The following is a 15,162-nucleotide window of genomic DNA, read 5'->3' as shown; positions in this document are numbered from 1 at the left end:
TCTCCTTTCACTAATATTGTGACACTGGCCACTTTTCAATATCTGAACACTGTCTTTAAAAGATATTCTAGCTGTTTTGTTTAATGTCAAAGAGTAAATTGAGTCCCCTATTGTTTAATCATGGATGAAGGAAAAAGTGTATTTATTTCTTTGAATTAATTTGATTTCTTTTAAAACTATTTTTTTTTAGTTTTCTAGAACTAAATTGTACATTTATGTAGGAATAAAATGTTTAAAGTTAGGAAATTCTAAAGCTGTTATGAAATAAGTTGTTTCTGGTAAATTGTGTTCAGCTCCTGTGGTTACAGGCAGGTATGTGTTATATATTCCTCCCTGTACAATTTCAGCAACCAAGTGGTATATTACTGTAAAAACAAGTTCCTGACCAAACTCAAATTCACAAATAAATATTTATTAAAGAGCGGCTCACACATGATCTGTAGTGCAGGAGAAACTCCACTCTTTATTCCCAGGCTACTGACAGAAACATTACACAGTAAGTTCTTATGAAAGTAGATGCAACCATGACTTTAAAACAGGAAAGGTAGACCATCTTACTTAAGTGTCCTGGCCTCTATCTAAAATTAGAGAAGAATACATTTTGTGATTCAGAGATTTCCTCCGATGTTGAGTTACTAAGCAAAGCGATGGAGCTGGGCACCATGGCTCATGCCTGTAATTCCAGCACTTTGGGAGGCCAAGGCAGGAGGATTGCTTGAGTCTGGGAGTTCAAGACCAACCTGGGTGACATAGTGAAGCCCCTGTCTCTACAAAAAAAAAATTTTTAATTAGCTGGGTGTGGTGGCATGCACCTATAGACCCAGCTACTTGGGAGGCTGAAGCAGGAGGATCTCATGAGCCTAGGAGTTCAAGGCTGCAGTGAGCTGCGATCATGCCACTGCATGCCAGCTTTGGTGATAGAGATCCTCTCTCTCGAAAAAAAAAAAAAAAAGATGGAGAGGGAGTAGCTAAGAGTGTAATATGAGATTCAGATGAGTGTGGAGTTCCAGAATCCAGAAGTGCTAACATAATACTTACTGTCTATCACCAACCCTCTGCTTTATCTTGACCAAACGTTAGTCAGGCATCTCCCTTTCACACAGGCCCTTGAACTTTAGCTTGCTCCTCTTGTCAGCTTATCTTGTGTGCTTGCTAATGATAGAAGACAAATTTTCTGTCGAACCAGGGTTACGCTCCCTTTTGGTTACTCAACTTCTCCTTAAAATTTTCTGCTAAGCATTGCTTATCTCTCCTTACAAAATAAACATTTTTCTTTTTTTTATTTTCACATGCTTGCAGATTTATGAGATAAGAATATTCTGCCTATTGCAATACTCTTTTTGAATGAAGTCTCTTCTTATCTAAGTCTGAATTTGTCTTTGACAATTGTCTTGATGTGTAATTCAATGTCACACGTACATGTGCATGTAAAAGATAGTAAGAAGTTGTACCAGGATGGTATGGCAGTGAATAAATATGTGTATCACTCACATGCTTATCACTAGCACCAAAATGAGCTGGGCATTTTTCAAGATCAAAGATCAGTCAATTACTGGCCAAAACACAGTGCGTGAGTTTGTTTTTGTGTATCGATGCATTCACAGTTGCCAGCAACACTGTAAGGCCAGAGACTCTGTGCCACAGGGACTGTTGCTGGCGAGACTTAGGCCAGCAAGCCTAAGATATTTACTGTCTGACACTTTATGAAAATATTTGCAATGCCTGTTTTAGATACTAGATACAGCCAGAAACAAGACAAAGTTTTCTAATCTCACAGAGATTATGGTCCTCTTTTGTAGCACCTATATAATGTTTATATAAAACAATTATTTTCTTGAGTGGTTACTAAAATATGGTGTGTCAGGTGGGTGTAGGAAGCATGCCCATTCATCTGCGTATTCCTAAACATCAAGCTGAATGCTTATTAAATACTAATCCTTTTGTTTGTCAAAGAAAGGAAAGGAAGATGAAGGAAGAAAATAATTTTTTCAAGTATGTATTGATCAACTTAATATCCATCATGTAATTTTCTTGGTAGCTTATGTTTTTGTTGAATAAAATATGGTTTGTTTTGGTTGTGAGTGCTTTTAATGTACTCACATCAACATTATAGCATGACTGTAATAATTTCTATGTTCTGTGAATTTGATGGTAGAAACTTTTTTCTCATTATTTATATTTACCAGTTATTTCACAACTTTTTAAAAAAAGATTTTGGGACTGTATATTATTTTCCAACAGATGTGTTCAAAGGTAAATAATTCATTGCATTTTAAATTATATTTTATGACTTGTATTTGTTCATTGTGTTTAATTTTGCTTCCACTGCAATATTTTTAAGCATTTTAATGCAAATTATTTGGGGCTTTTACCAGAGATGAGTATCATGTAATATTAATAATGTCATTTAAAACCCAATAAATCATTAAATATAATGCCATTAGAGATGAAATGAGTAAAAATACATCTTTTTAAAAAGCTTCATTATGGTGTAGAAGACGCCCATAAATTTATGGGTTTTTATGCAAAAGTTTGATGGTAGTGCTCTAGGGTCAACTTCCTAATTATATTTTTTGTAATATTAATATTGAAATCAATTTACATTCCATGGGAATTTACCAACTAGTATTGGAGAGAAGAGGCCTTAAGCAGGATCGTACCTAAGGTATGTCAAACTGGGATAATAATTTGCTGAAGATAATTAATGAAAAATCGAGAGTTGAGGGTATCTCACAAATTAATGAAAAAAGTTAAACTTACAGCTGTAATTTCTAGATAGGACACAGATTAAATATTAAAGGTATTTAAGTACTGATTTTAGTATTTGTGAAAACATTAAATCACTTTAATTTTCATTAATTTTAATTTTAATTTTTGTCACATTATGAAATGTGAGCTCTTTACTTTTAAAACGCAGAAGGCAATACAACATCAGTAATAATAACAGTGACTAAAGTTCCTCTCTCATCTCTTCTTCAACACTTTCCTTTTCAGAGAAGAAAATAACTTAGAAGTGTGCATTTATTTGTGTGTGTGTGTATGTGTTGAAATTTATCTCTATATATTGACAAAACAAAAAGAATTCTTACATATACTTTACTTGTAAACATTTAAGTGATTTTTTTTTAATGGGAGATAAAAATTTTTATCTCACTTTCCAACACACATTTTTTATCCTCCACATGAAATTACATCTTCGGTTCTGGTTAAATTCATATTCAGTATTTTGGTTATTATAATGATATTAAATTCCAGCAGTTCTATAGTTATATTCTCCTCCTTGAATAAGTTTTATTTTTACTGGAGTTAGTCTTTATATCTTCCTTTGGTTTATTTTATTGTTGTGTTATCTTTGCTAATTCATTTCCAACTCTATAAGATATTGTGATTAATATCCTATAAGCTTTAAAGCAGAAACATAATTTTATTTCATACCTCTTAAGCCCTCTAATGTCTTGCTCCATTTCAAATGCTTTGCTCTCTAGAACTTGCTGTCCTGCTGTTCAAGAACTTTTATTTGTCAGTATTCTACGGATTTTTTTTTTTTTTTTGGATCTCCCTTCTCTTTCTCTCTCTTGTTTAGTTACACATATTTGGAAGAACACATTATTTCAGAATTTTCCAAAGCTGTATGGATGGTAATTGTGACATTATACATGACAACATTTATTATATTATCACATTTGATTGATAATGAGGCCAGCAATATAAGTCATATTTGAAAAAAAGCATTTCTATTTCTACTCAGAATGATAAAAACAATTCATCATTGTATTAGTGAGGATTCTCCAAAGAAACAATTAAACAGAATGTGTGTGTGTGTGTGTGTGTGTCTGTGTGTCTGGTATTAACTCATGAGATATTGGCTCATATAAGGGATTCGTTCATGGGGTTATGGAAAACGAAAAGTTCCACAATCTGCCATCTTCAAACTGTAGAACCAGGAAAGCCACTGGTATAGTTAGAAGGCCTGGGAAGCTGGAAAGCTAATGACATAGATTCTATTGTGACTCTGAATGCCTGAGAACCAGGAGCACTGAATATGCGAGATCAATGTCCCTGATCAACCATTCACGCAGAGAACCAGCGAATACAATCTTCCTCCGCCTTTCTGTTGTATTCACACCCTGAACTGATTAGATGAGACCTACCCACATTTGGGAGAGCAAATCACTTTACTCTGTCTAGTGATTCAAATGATAATCTCTTCCAGAAACATCCTCACAGACACAGGCAGAAATCATATTTAACCAGATATCTAGGCATAGCATGATCCAGTTAAGTAACAAAAGAAACTACTATCACAATTGTCTTCCAGATCCCAGTGACTCTATTTTTTTGTTGAGAACTCTATTTGATTTTTCAGTTCTATTACAAGAACTGAATGAATATGACTTGTTTTGTTTTTGTGAGCTGTTAGAATCATTATCTGAAACATTTAAAAATCAGATAATTATGTGCTTTGGCATTAGGCTTTTAAAATTTGTTGTGCAAAGTAATTAGATTGTATTTTCAATTTGGAGATTCATAAATATTAGATCTAGAAAATATTTCTGTTACTTTCTTGATCATTTTTTTTCATTCTTTCTGGAATGGCTGTAAGTCAGATTTTGCATTTCCTAAATTGTTTTCCTACTTTTTATAGCCTTCTCTTTTTTAATTTTACTTTTTTAACTTTTATTTTAGATTCAAGGGTACAAGTGCAGGTTTGTTATATAGGTAAATTGCATGTCACGGGGCTTTGGTGTATCCAGTAGGTTACAGACATTATGCTTACGACACAGGTACTAAGCATAGTATCTGATAGGTGGTTTTTCGATCTTTACTCTCCTCCCAGCCTACACCCTGAATTAGGCCACAGTGTCTTTTGTTCCCTTCTTTGTGTCCATGTGTACTCAATGTATATGTCCCACTTATAAGTGAAAACATGCAGTATTTGGTCTTCTTTTCCTGCATTAATTTGCTTCAGATAATGGCCTACAGCTCCATGTTGGTGCAAAGGACATAATCTCATTTTTTTTTTGGTATGGCTGCATAGTATTTCATGGTGTATGTGTACCAGATTTTCTTTCTCCAGTCCACCGGTGATGGGCTCCTAAGTTGATTCCATGTCTTTGCTATTGTGAATAGTACTGCAATGAACATATGAAGGCATGTATCTTTTTGGTAAAATGTTTTATTTCCATTGAGTATATGCCCAGTAATGGGATTGCTGGGTCAAATGGTAGTTCTGTTTTAAGTTCCTTGAGAAATCGCCAACCTGTTTTCCACAGAGACTGAACTATTTTACATTCCCACCAACGGTGTATAAGCATTCACTTTTCTCCATAGGCTCATCACCATGTTACTTTTTGACTTCTTAATAATAGCCACTCTGACCGGTGTGAGATGGTATCTCATTGTGGTTTTGATTTTTATTTCTCTAATAATTAGTGATGTTAAGCATTTTTCATTAAGGTTGCTGGGCATGTTTATGTCTTCTTTTGAGAAGTGTCTGTTTATGTCTTTGCTCACTTTTTAATGAGATTGTTTGCTTTTTCAGGTAAATTTATTTATGTTCCTTATAGATTCTGGATATTAGACCTTTGTTGGATACATAGTTGCAAATATATTCTCCCATTTGGTAGGTTATCTGTTTACTGTGTTGATAGTTTCTTTTACTGTGCAGAAGCTTTTTAGTTTAATTAGGCCCTATTTGTCAATTTTTGTTTTTGTTGCAATTGCTTTTTGTGTCTTCTTCATGAAATCTTTGCCAGGGCCTATGTCCAGAATGGTATTTCCTAGGCTATTGACAGGAAGTGGAAGCAGAGAAACTCTAGGCAGAAAAGGGCAGATCCCTGACAAAACCCCACCCTCAAGCCTGAAACTGCAGCCCAAAGTGAGAACTTACATCCTTGTTTCTCCACTTGAATGTTGCCTTTTCCAAAACCACCCCAAAACTTGCTAACTCTTTATCTCTACCTATCTTGATTTTGTTTCAGAAACATCGGTGGCACAATTATGCTTGGGGGAATATAAAATCTTTTTTAGATGTAACAAAAATGCATAAAACCTTAAGTTTTTCCAAGATTAATTACCATCCTAACATCATTAGTCTCCCTGCTATATTGCCAGTAAAGACCTTAACTTCTTGAATAATGCATTGCTAAACAGATTTTATAGAAATGTCATTTAAACAGTGAAACAAAGTTTGGTCAGCAAAATATTTTGCTAGAGAAAGCTGTATAGGAAAATAGAGTATTTCTTTTTATAGACGAAAGAGAGTTGTTTCTGTGCAGTGACATGCTAGATTCACATGAATAGACAGCTTCTCATTTACTTCAAAGCTAACCTGGTTAATTAATAGATTCTGCTAAGAGTGGTCTCCGTTCTATACAGTGACAGAGAAAAGCAAAACAGCAAAAATAGGAAGAGTCAGCATTAGATGATGTATGCAAAGGTGGTGGGGCATTTTTGGTAGAGTATATTCTAAATCTCCAGGAATTCCATGCCAATTTGACTATTTTAACAAAATAAGCTAGGAAACAATTTATTCCCTAAACGCTTACTTTCCAAGCCTATTTTATTTGGATTCTATCATCATAAATAAGTTTAGCTGGTTTGGGAAAAGTACCACAATTCTCTTATCATGTTGTGTTAATTATCTGGTTGTATGGCTTCTCTAAATAAGGTTCATTGTCAAACACTGTTATTTCGGAGCTGCTTTTATCTATATGACAAAGGTTGTGCATATGCATAATTTGAATAGAACTAAAATACCCAGCCACATCCAATTGGCCATGATATATGCATAAGAGCATGCCATGTAGCATGGCCTTAAAATACTTTTTTTTTTTTTTCTGAAAACCCTGTTGAAAATTAGAGTCACCTACTCGTTGCATCTTACTCAATTTGACTATGGAGCATGTAGATAACCCAAAATATACAGGGGCTTTTTGTATAGTCTGTAATAAATTAATTAAAAATTCTTTAGTACTTAATGGTTAGCATAGAGAAAATTTGTCACTTTTTTCACTAGTTCGGGTATTAAGCGCACACATGTATTGTACATGTGCTTAATTCTGTGTTTTCTCTCTATTAGTAACATATGCTCACTGATTTGCTTTTTTTATTATGAAAATTGCCTACATAATACTCTAGAGCAGTTCTTATATGTGTTCTATCTATAAAATGTTCAATTTATCAACAAACTCTGATTAAATACAAAGCTTAGCATTTGGATTATCTCTGCTTATTAAATGTAATAGATTTGATTAATTGAACACTGGGTCAGAGAGATTTATAATTGCTCAATTTATTTGTTTTTTCTAAATAAAGGACAAATACATCAAATCGATTAATGAAGATATTCCTGTTTTCCTTATAATAACTAATAAATAGCTTAGTTACAGTCAAACAAAGAAATGAAAATATTTTTTAGTTTCACCTTCATAGTGGTATAAAATCACGTTTTATCATTCACCTCATAGATATATATCATTTGCAGAATATTTGAAAATAGAAATAATGAAACTATTTTTTCTCATTCTTCCTTTATTCTCAACTACACTCCATCAATAAAGAAGACTCCAATTTACTTTAGATTCATTAATATTTGAATTATCATTAACAAAGTATTAATGTTGGCTACAACAATATATTTCCTAAGGTTTATCTGTTTGGGGACAACTGATAAATATTTGGCATCTGATGGTAATAGAAGGTTGTTAACAGACTTGATTAAATGAGAGATGAAAAGCAGATATTAAAGTGCTTATAGTACTGTAATACTATTTTTATAAGAAATGTACATAGCTGAGACTTTTATTCCCCTACAGAACAGGTGCCTTCAAACTGTTTCATCATTAGAAATATTTATACATTCTAAGCTCATCAAAAAGAGAAGTGGATTCAGTACAAACTTATGTGTCAAGTATACTTTCAACCCTGGTAGAATGGATAATATTCGTAGGACACATTCCTTGGTATTATTAACCTTATAAGACTATTGAATAGGGGTGAATATATTCTTCTAATGTTTTACAATATGGCATCAAATATCTGCTCCTCAAGAAAGCATTCCTCTTATTTGACATTTATTCTCCTTAGAGACTAAATTGTCTTTGATATAAATTTTGCCACATTTTATTATAATGGTCTAAGTCCTTCATTTGAAATGCTCTATGTTCTCTTCACACTTTGTGCCAGTTATCAATTTATTGCCTCTCAGCTACAAATTTGCTCTTTACTACCTGTTCTGCAATAATGGACCACTGCCATATGTACACGCAATAAATCTTCCATCTAGCCTTCCTGAAAGGGCTGTGGCCATTTACAAGAGTGACTGCATAGGGGCAAATAAAATGAGCAGAACTTTTGGAAATTACGAGGCCCTGACTCTGAATGAACACTAATTTGTGGGGACCCAAAATTGCACTGTGGTCCACCAGAGAGGGAACATAAAGTGCTCTGGTGATAGATGGAGACTGAGGTCAAACTCACAGTGGGCCCATTGGATCCAGAGGTCTATCCTGTGTTTTTCACTCCAGTACCTGAATCTGTAACTGGGATAGGCATGTTTAGTCACTGGAAGAATCCCCACAGTGGCTTCATGACTCATTGGATAAAAGGTTATTGGCATAGCTAAAAGTGATTTATTTTTAAAAAACTGACAAAATCTATCAGCTTAAAAAGTGTTACCAACTGATGTTCACTGCATTAGGGATACAAGAGATGGGAAAAAAATATTACTAAGATTTGTTGTATGTACACCAGTGATGGTAACTCTATTAATGATAGTCCTATTAAACACTGTGTCTCTGACTAAATATATGAAAAAAAAAATCGTAGATGTAGGTATGTGGTTTTCTCTTTGAACAATCCCAAAGTTATCTGAATGTCGTGGCTGCATTTCGAATTGGATTAAAGAGCCCCACCACTAATGTCCATTTGACAATGTGACATGAGACTAAAGCAGTAAATAGTGAGCTGAAACCCAAGCTGGAGAACAGATAAAGCCCATTGTCCAAGATTATTAGAACACTGAAGGAATATTACGATTTTTCTGGGAGTGGGGGCAGAGAGAGTACAAATTATGCCAGCAAAACTACATTGGTGAATGATTGTATTAGTGTGTTTTCACAGTGCTATAAAGAACTTCCTGAGACTGGGTAATTTATGAAGAAAAAAGTTTTAACTGACTGACAGTTCCACATGGCTGGGGAGGCCTCAGGAAATTTACAATCATGGTGGAAGGTAAAGAGGAGGCAAGGACCTTCTTCATAAGGCAATGAGACAGAGAGTGAGGGGGTAACTGCCAAACACTTTTAAACCACCGTATCTGGTGAGAACTATCTCACCATCACAAGAACAGCATGGGGGAATCCAACCCCCATCATACAGTCACCTCCCACCAGGTCCCACCCTTGATGTGTGGGGATTACAATTCGAGATGAGATTTGGGTAAGGACATAGAGCCAAACAATATTAATAGTAAACAATAAATGTTTGAACAGGCATGTTTTGTGTGTGTGAGTGTGTGTATATATGTATGTGTGTGTGTGTATATATATATATATACATGCACATATATATAAGCACACAAAACAATGAAAGAAGAAATATATAATTTATAAAGTGACCATGAGTGCTAGCTAGCAATGTGGAAAGATTTGCAATTTCCAATATGGAGTTTATTGTAAATGTCTTTGAGCTGGTGACATTGTGGAACAAATAAATTAGAGAGGAACTTCTTTAAGTAACAGATGTTTTTGATTGGACTTTTACTTTGTAAACAGGGAAATAATATTATTGGAGCAAAGCCAACTTAGGTATGGGGAGAAAGTCAGCACGATATTGATTCCTTCCCAAGGATAAACATTTTGAGGCAAACAACAGTTTTCCTTTTAAACATCTTAGGTGGAAGTTTCCAAGCCTCACAAGTGCAGGTTCCAAGTTACTTTTTTCCATGAAAGAGTGTTCAATTTAGGAAATTGTCCTAAAAAAGAGTTAAACGAAAGCAGTTTGACAAAAGCATGCAAAGAAATCCTGAGATTATTTTGTTAATTATGAGTTTCACATAAGCAGCAAAAGAAAATTTGGCAGAAATCACAACATAGCAGGCTATAGAAATCACCATAAAGTAAACTGTTAAAATCTAAATACTTTATACCTTATTGAAGAATATCAAATTTCAATGACAACTCTCATAAATTAGATATTAAGTGATAAAATAAATATATTAAAACATACTGTAGAACTTTTTTTTGTGGAGCATAGATTTAAAGGTTAAAGACATTGTTTTACTAAATAAAATTCAAGAACGCAGAATTCTCCCTAGCTAGTTGTCTGATTCATCTGATTAATTATCTAAAATTTTAAGGAAAGTGTTTTTTCTATCACAGTATTTAAACCTCGCAATAAATAGTGAGCCTCAATTACTGCTAACCTATTGATTCTGATGAATCCTGTGGTGATTAAAATGCATTAAATAATCTTTAATGCATATAAGGAGCTTTTGAATTTCTAATGTAAATTCAAATTGAAAAAACTTAAACTTTGAATGATGTGGTAGAAATGAACTTATTTTAGAAATTCTAAAATAGGTTTTAATATTTACTGCTTTTAATTTCTTGGTGAACTTCAATGTACAGACTATAGTATTAAGTTTCAAAAAACTATTGTAAGGAAAATAGAAATATACCCACAAATTCTATAATAAATCCAAGGGTTTATGTGACATAAATTAAAATATCATTGTTTTAGAATACCTATTATGGTGTTATTTTGTTTTGTATACATAAAAGGGCATTTTAAATATAGCTAATAGTTTATATTTATTAAGATATAAGACTTAACTAGATGCTTTTCTCATTGTAAATTGTCATTGTCCATGAAATTGTTTAAATATTAATACAATATAATAATGGTTTGTCCTTGTTTACTAGATTACCAAATATATTCATCAGTGTTAGTATTTAGCAGACAGCATGTATTTTAAATACAACTGTAGAAAGTGAATTTATTTAAGCCCTACAATCTGAAAAATAAACAATGGTGCAAATACGTATAATTCTTACAAGATGCAATGAACATACATTTTTAATTGAGACAGAAAAGCTGATTTAAATGGTCATAATTAAATGGTCCTAATTTAAACTTTTTAACTGAGTATTTTCATTGACATCTTCTGCAAAATTAGTTTATGTGTAGTTCTCAGAACTCCACAGTTCCAAGTCAAAACTAATTAAACTTAGGTTAGAAAGCCACAATTGAAATTGTTAGCTTAATTGGTTATTTGAGAATTGAATATTTTACAAAAATGTGTTCTGAAGTTTTCCTTTCACCTAGTTTGATGTTTTAGTAGTTTATTATATTAAGGAAGTGACATTTTAATGTATAATTTTGACATGTATAAATAAACCTAAAATAGATTATTTTATAAATGAAATAATTATTCTATGCAGAAAAGAGGTGTTGAAAGTGATGAATTGTCGTGAATAAGTCACTAGAGTTAGATCTATAATCAACATTAAATATAGAAACAAATGGGGGGAAAGAATAAAATCATGTGGATCCCTGATATAACTCCCTAATTTAGTAATGTTAATGTGCAGATGGAAACAATAAGCTCATTTTCTGAAACATTTAATTTTGAACTAATTTGAGGCTTACAGAAAAGTTGCATAAATATTACATGGAGTATTCATATATTCCTCACCAGCTTCACCTAATGTTAGCAACTTATGTGATTATATGTAATTATTAGGAAGAAATTAATATTGGCACAATATTAGTAACTAAAATGGAAACCTCATTTAAATTTCATCTTTTTTTCTACTAATGTTATTTTTTTTTTTTTCAAGAATCCTACTGAGGATTTTACATTGCATTTCATTATGATTTCTCCTTAATCTCTTTCAGACCTTCAATCTTTACAGTATTTCCTTGTCTTTTAAGATCTGACACTTTGGAAGAATACTAATTGGTTATTTTTAGAATGACCTTCAACTTTGATTTGTCTGATATATTTCCATGATTGAAATGAGGTTATCATTTTCAGAAAGAACACCACAGAACTGATACAGTGCCTTTACTAGCATATCATAGCATGGGGCTCATCATGCCAATGTTTTAGTACTGGGGATATTTTCTTGATCATTCTGTTAACTTGGTATCTGCTGGATTTATCAAGTGTAAGGTTATTAATTTGATCCTTGTGTTTAATAAATATTTTGGGAAATATATTTGAGAATATGGACATATTGTTTCTCCTGTAACTCTTGTACACTGATTTTAACATTCACTGGCAAATCTTGTCTTCAATAATTATTAGGGGTATTTGCATAATGGTGATTCTTTATTTCCCTCTTTCCTTTTACACATATAAAAACCCCCTGTTACAAAAAACTGTTCATTTGCCTTCATTTATAAATTTATATCAGCATGGTCTCATTCACGTTGATTTTATACATGAGGTTATAACTTAATGTTATCCTTAATATTGTTGCTCAAATTAATACTAATACAGCTTTGACTGCTAAGGGCTCCTCCAAGTTGACCACTTTTGTTCTTTTTTAAAGCCCTCATTTTATTTATTCATTTTTTGAACAGTTTATTACTTTCTGATGCCAAAAGATATTCCAGGTTAACGTGTATTTTCCCTGGAATCACCTAATTCTCCGAGGATCCCATGTTCCTTTTATTGAAGAGTAGTTTTTAGAAACTAAAAGTGATTGCCAGGTATGCTCGCTTTTACGGATTAATGTTCTTTGTTAATTTTGGGGGTATGTTAAGAGTAAATAAAATAGTACTACAGTTCTAAGGGTCATATTGTTACTGCAAGGAGGACCTTGAGTGTAAGTTTTCCAGATCCTTGGCATTTTGAACAAAGAATTGAACAAAATGCACAAAGTAACAACGTTACAAAACAGGAATGAAGCAGTGAAAGCAGAAATTTATCAAAGCAAGAAAGGACTCCATAGGGTGCAAGTGGGTGCAAGCAAGAACTCAACTGCCAGGTTACATGTTAACAAAGTTTTCTGGGTTTTAGGAACTTCTTTTTGAGGTCCCTGTTGGTTACCCCTTATCCGGATGAAGGATTTGGTCTGTGGCTAGTTAAAGCCTGAGGTGGATGAATTGGCATTCTATGGAGATGAACGGATGGCCCATGCTTGGCCCTCAGGCCAATCCAGGGCACTTTCCCTTTCCATCTAGTGGAAGGAGGAGATTGTAGGGAGAGTAGCTTTTGATCTTTTGTTACTCAGCATGGGGCATGGGGTTTTTCCCTTTGGATTTAGCTTTGGAAGTTTGTGTTAATTAGCCTTATGTTCCCTGCCCGCAGGCCTTGGTGGTTTCTCTTTAAGGAAGTCAGCACAAATTGGCCTTAGATTCCCTGGCCCCAGACCTTAGTGATTTTCCTTGATTCAGCATAAATTGGTCATAATTTTCCTGCCTCTAGACTCTGTTCTCCTGTCTTACTATGTATAAAATATATATACTGAGAGATCCTCAGACCTTTTACTATCCCTGACACACTGACCTTCTATTCCATTCTTCTTTCCACTTCTTTCCCACCCACTCCTAGTAGGTAACTAATCTCATGAGGTCTTGCTTATCTTTCCTTTCAATTCTGATAGGGTTGGTTTTGTTTTTCTTAGGAAACTCCCCATTTTACTGAGGTTTTCAAATTCATTTAATAGATGTCTGCAAAGTCTTCTCTTGTGATTTACTAAACATTTCTTCTGTTTCAATGATTATTCCTTTGTCATTTCTTATTTTGTATCATCATGTTTCCTCCCCTTTTCTTATGATTAAGTTATCTTACAGTTTTATGTATTTTAACTTTTTTAAATACCATGATTTTGATTTATTCATTAGATTGGTTACTTGTCTCTAGAATTTTTTTAATAAAAAATGTCAATAAAACTTTTCTTTGATATACTTTTATTTCCTTTATTATACTTTTTGTTTATTATTTACTTTCTAGTTTTATTAACTAGAAATTTAATTGATATATTTTTTCTTTCCTCTTTGTGGATAAAACTATTTAATGCTATATAATTAATCATCCTCTGAGGACTGTTTTAATTGAATTTCATTGATTCTGATATACAATGCCTCTGTCATTATTTTTTTTCTTTTCTTTTTTTTTTTTGAGATGGGGTCTTGCTGTGTTGCCCAGGCTGGAGTGCAGTGGCACGATCTCAGCTCACTGCAAGCTCCGCCTCCCGGGTTCATGCCATTCTCCTGCCTCAGCCTCCTGAGTAGCTTGGACTACAGGTGCCCACCACCACTCCTGGTTAATTTTTTGTGTGGTTTTTTTAGTAGAGACGGGGTTTCACCGTGTTAGCCAGGATGGTCTCTATCTCCTGACCTCTTGATCCACCCGCGCAGGCCTCCCAAAGTGCTGGGATTACAGGCATGCGCCACTGTGCCCGGCCTTCTGTCATTATTTCTTAAATGTTTTTTAATTTTAGTTTATTTTCCTCCTTTTACCAAGCAGTTATTTAATGAAAGGTTTTATGTTTGTTTTGTTTATTTGCTTTAATTTCCCAGGGGAAGAATCTTTTTGTTTTATGTTTTTGTTTGTAAATTCTAGTTTTATTGCACTGTAATCAGTGAGCGTTGCTTGTAATCTTCCTACTTTATGGAAATTACTGATTTTTTTCTTTGTGACTTATATATGATTCATTTTTCTGTGTATTTTTTGAACTTAGAGAAAAAAGTGTTTGTTTTACTAAAAATGTTTGAAGTTTGATTTATTTTCATAGTATCTACCACATTTATTATATTGATTAGATCTTTTATCTCCTCAATTATTTTTTTTGTCCACTTCATTTGTCTTGTACTGAGAGTGATGTATTAAAGAGTGATTTTACTAGTATGTTTATATCAATATCTCCTTGGATCTCCTATTACCAGCTTTATAGAGCTGGTTGCTGTGTTTTTTTGATTTATAAGTAGTAATAAATTTACATATTCATTATGGATTATAGCTCTTAGCATTAAGTTTGTCCTTTCTTATCATGGTTACTGCATTGAGGCTTGTATCCTACTTTGATAACAAGATTGATACTTCTGTTCTCATTTTGATCTCACTTGCCTGGTATACTTCTGCTAATTTCTTTTTGGTCTTTTCAAAGCTTTCATTTTAGAATGGCTCCTTGTAAAAACCTGAAACTT

At 33.3% G+C, this 15,162-nt stretch overlaps 1 long non-coding RNA gene across 1 annotated transcript in view; it reads right to left on the bottom strand.

The window, feature by feature from the left end:
* Positions 1 to 438: 438 nt before the first annotated feature.
* LOC129485834 (uncharacterized) overlaps positions 439 to 15,162 on the bottom strand; it is a 50,513-nt gene continuing 35,789 nt past the window's right edge. Inside the window, exons 3-4 of the long non-coding RNA XR_008658785.1 lie at positions 1,039 to 1,152; positions 439 to 578 (exon numbers count right to left, since the gene is read on the bottom strand). This is a non-coding gene — a long non-coding RNA (uncharacterized lncRNA). The remainder of the gene's footprint in view (positions 579 to 1,038; positions 1,153 to 15,162) is intronic.

This window comes from Symphalangus syndactylus, chromosome 7 (assembly GCF_028878055.3).
Source record: "Symphalangus syndactylus isolate Jambi chromosome 7, NHGRI_mSymSyn1-v2.1_pri, whole genome shotgun sequence".
Taxonomy (NCBI): Eukaryota; Metazoa; Chordata; class Mammalia; order Primates; family Hylobatidae; genus Symphalangus; species Symphalangus syndactylus.
Note: the sequence above shows the minus strand (reverse complement) of the source record. Positions and strands in the feature narration are given on the sequence as shown.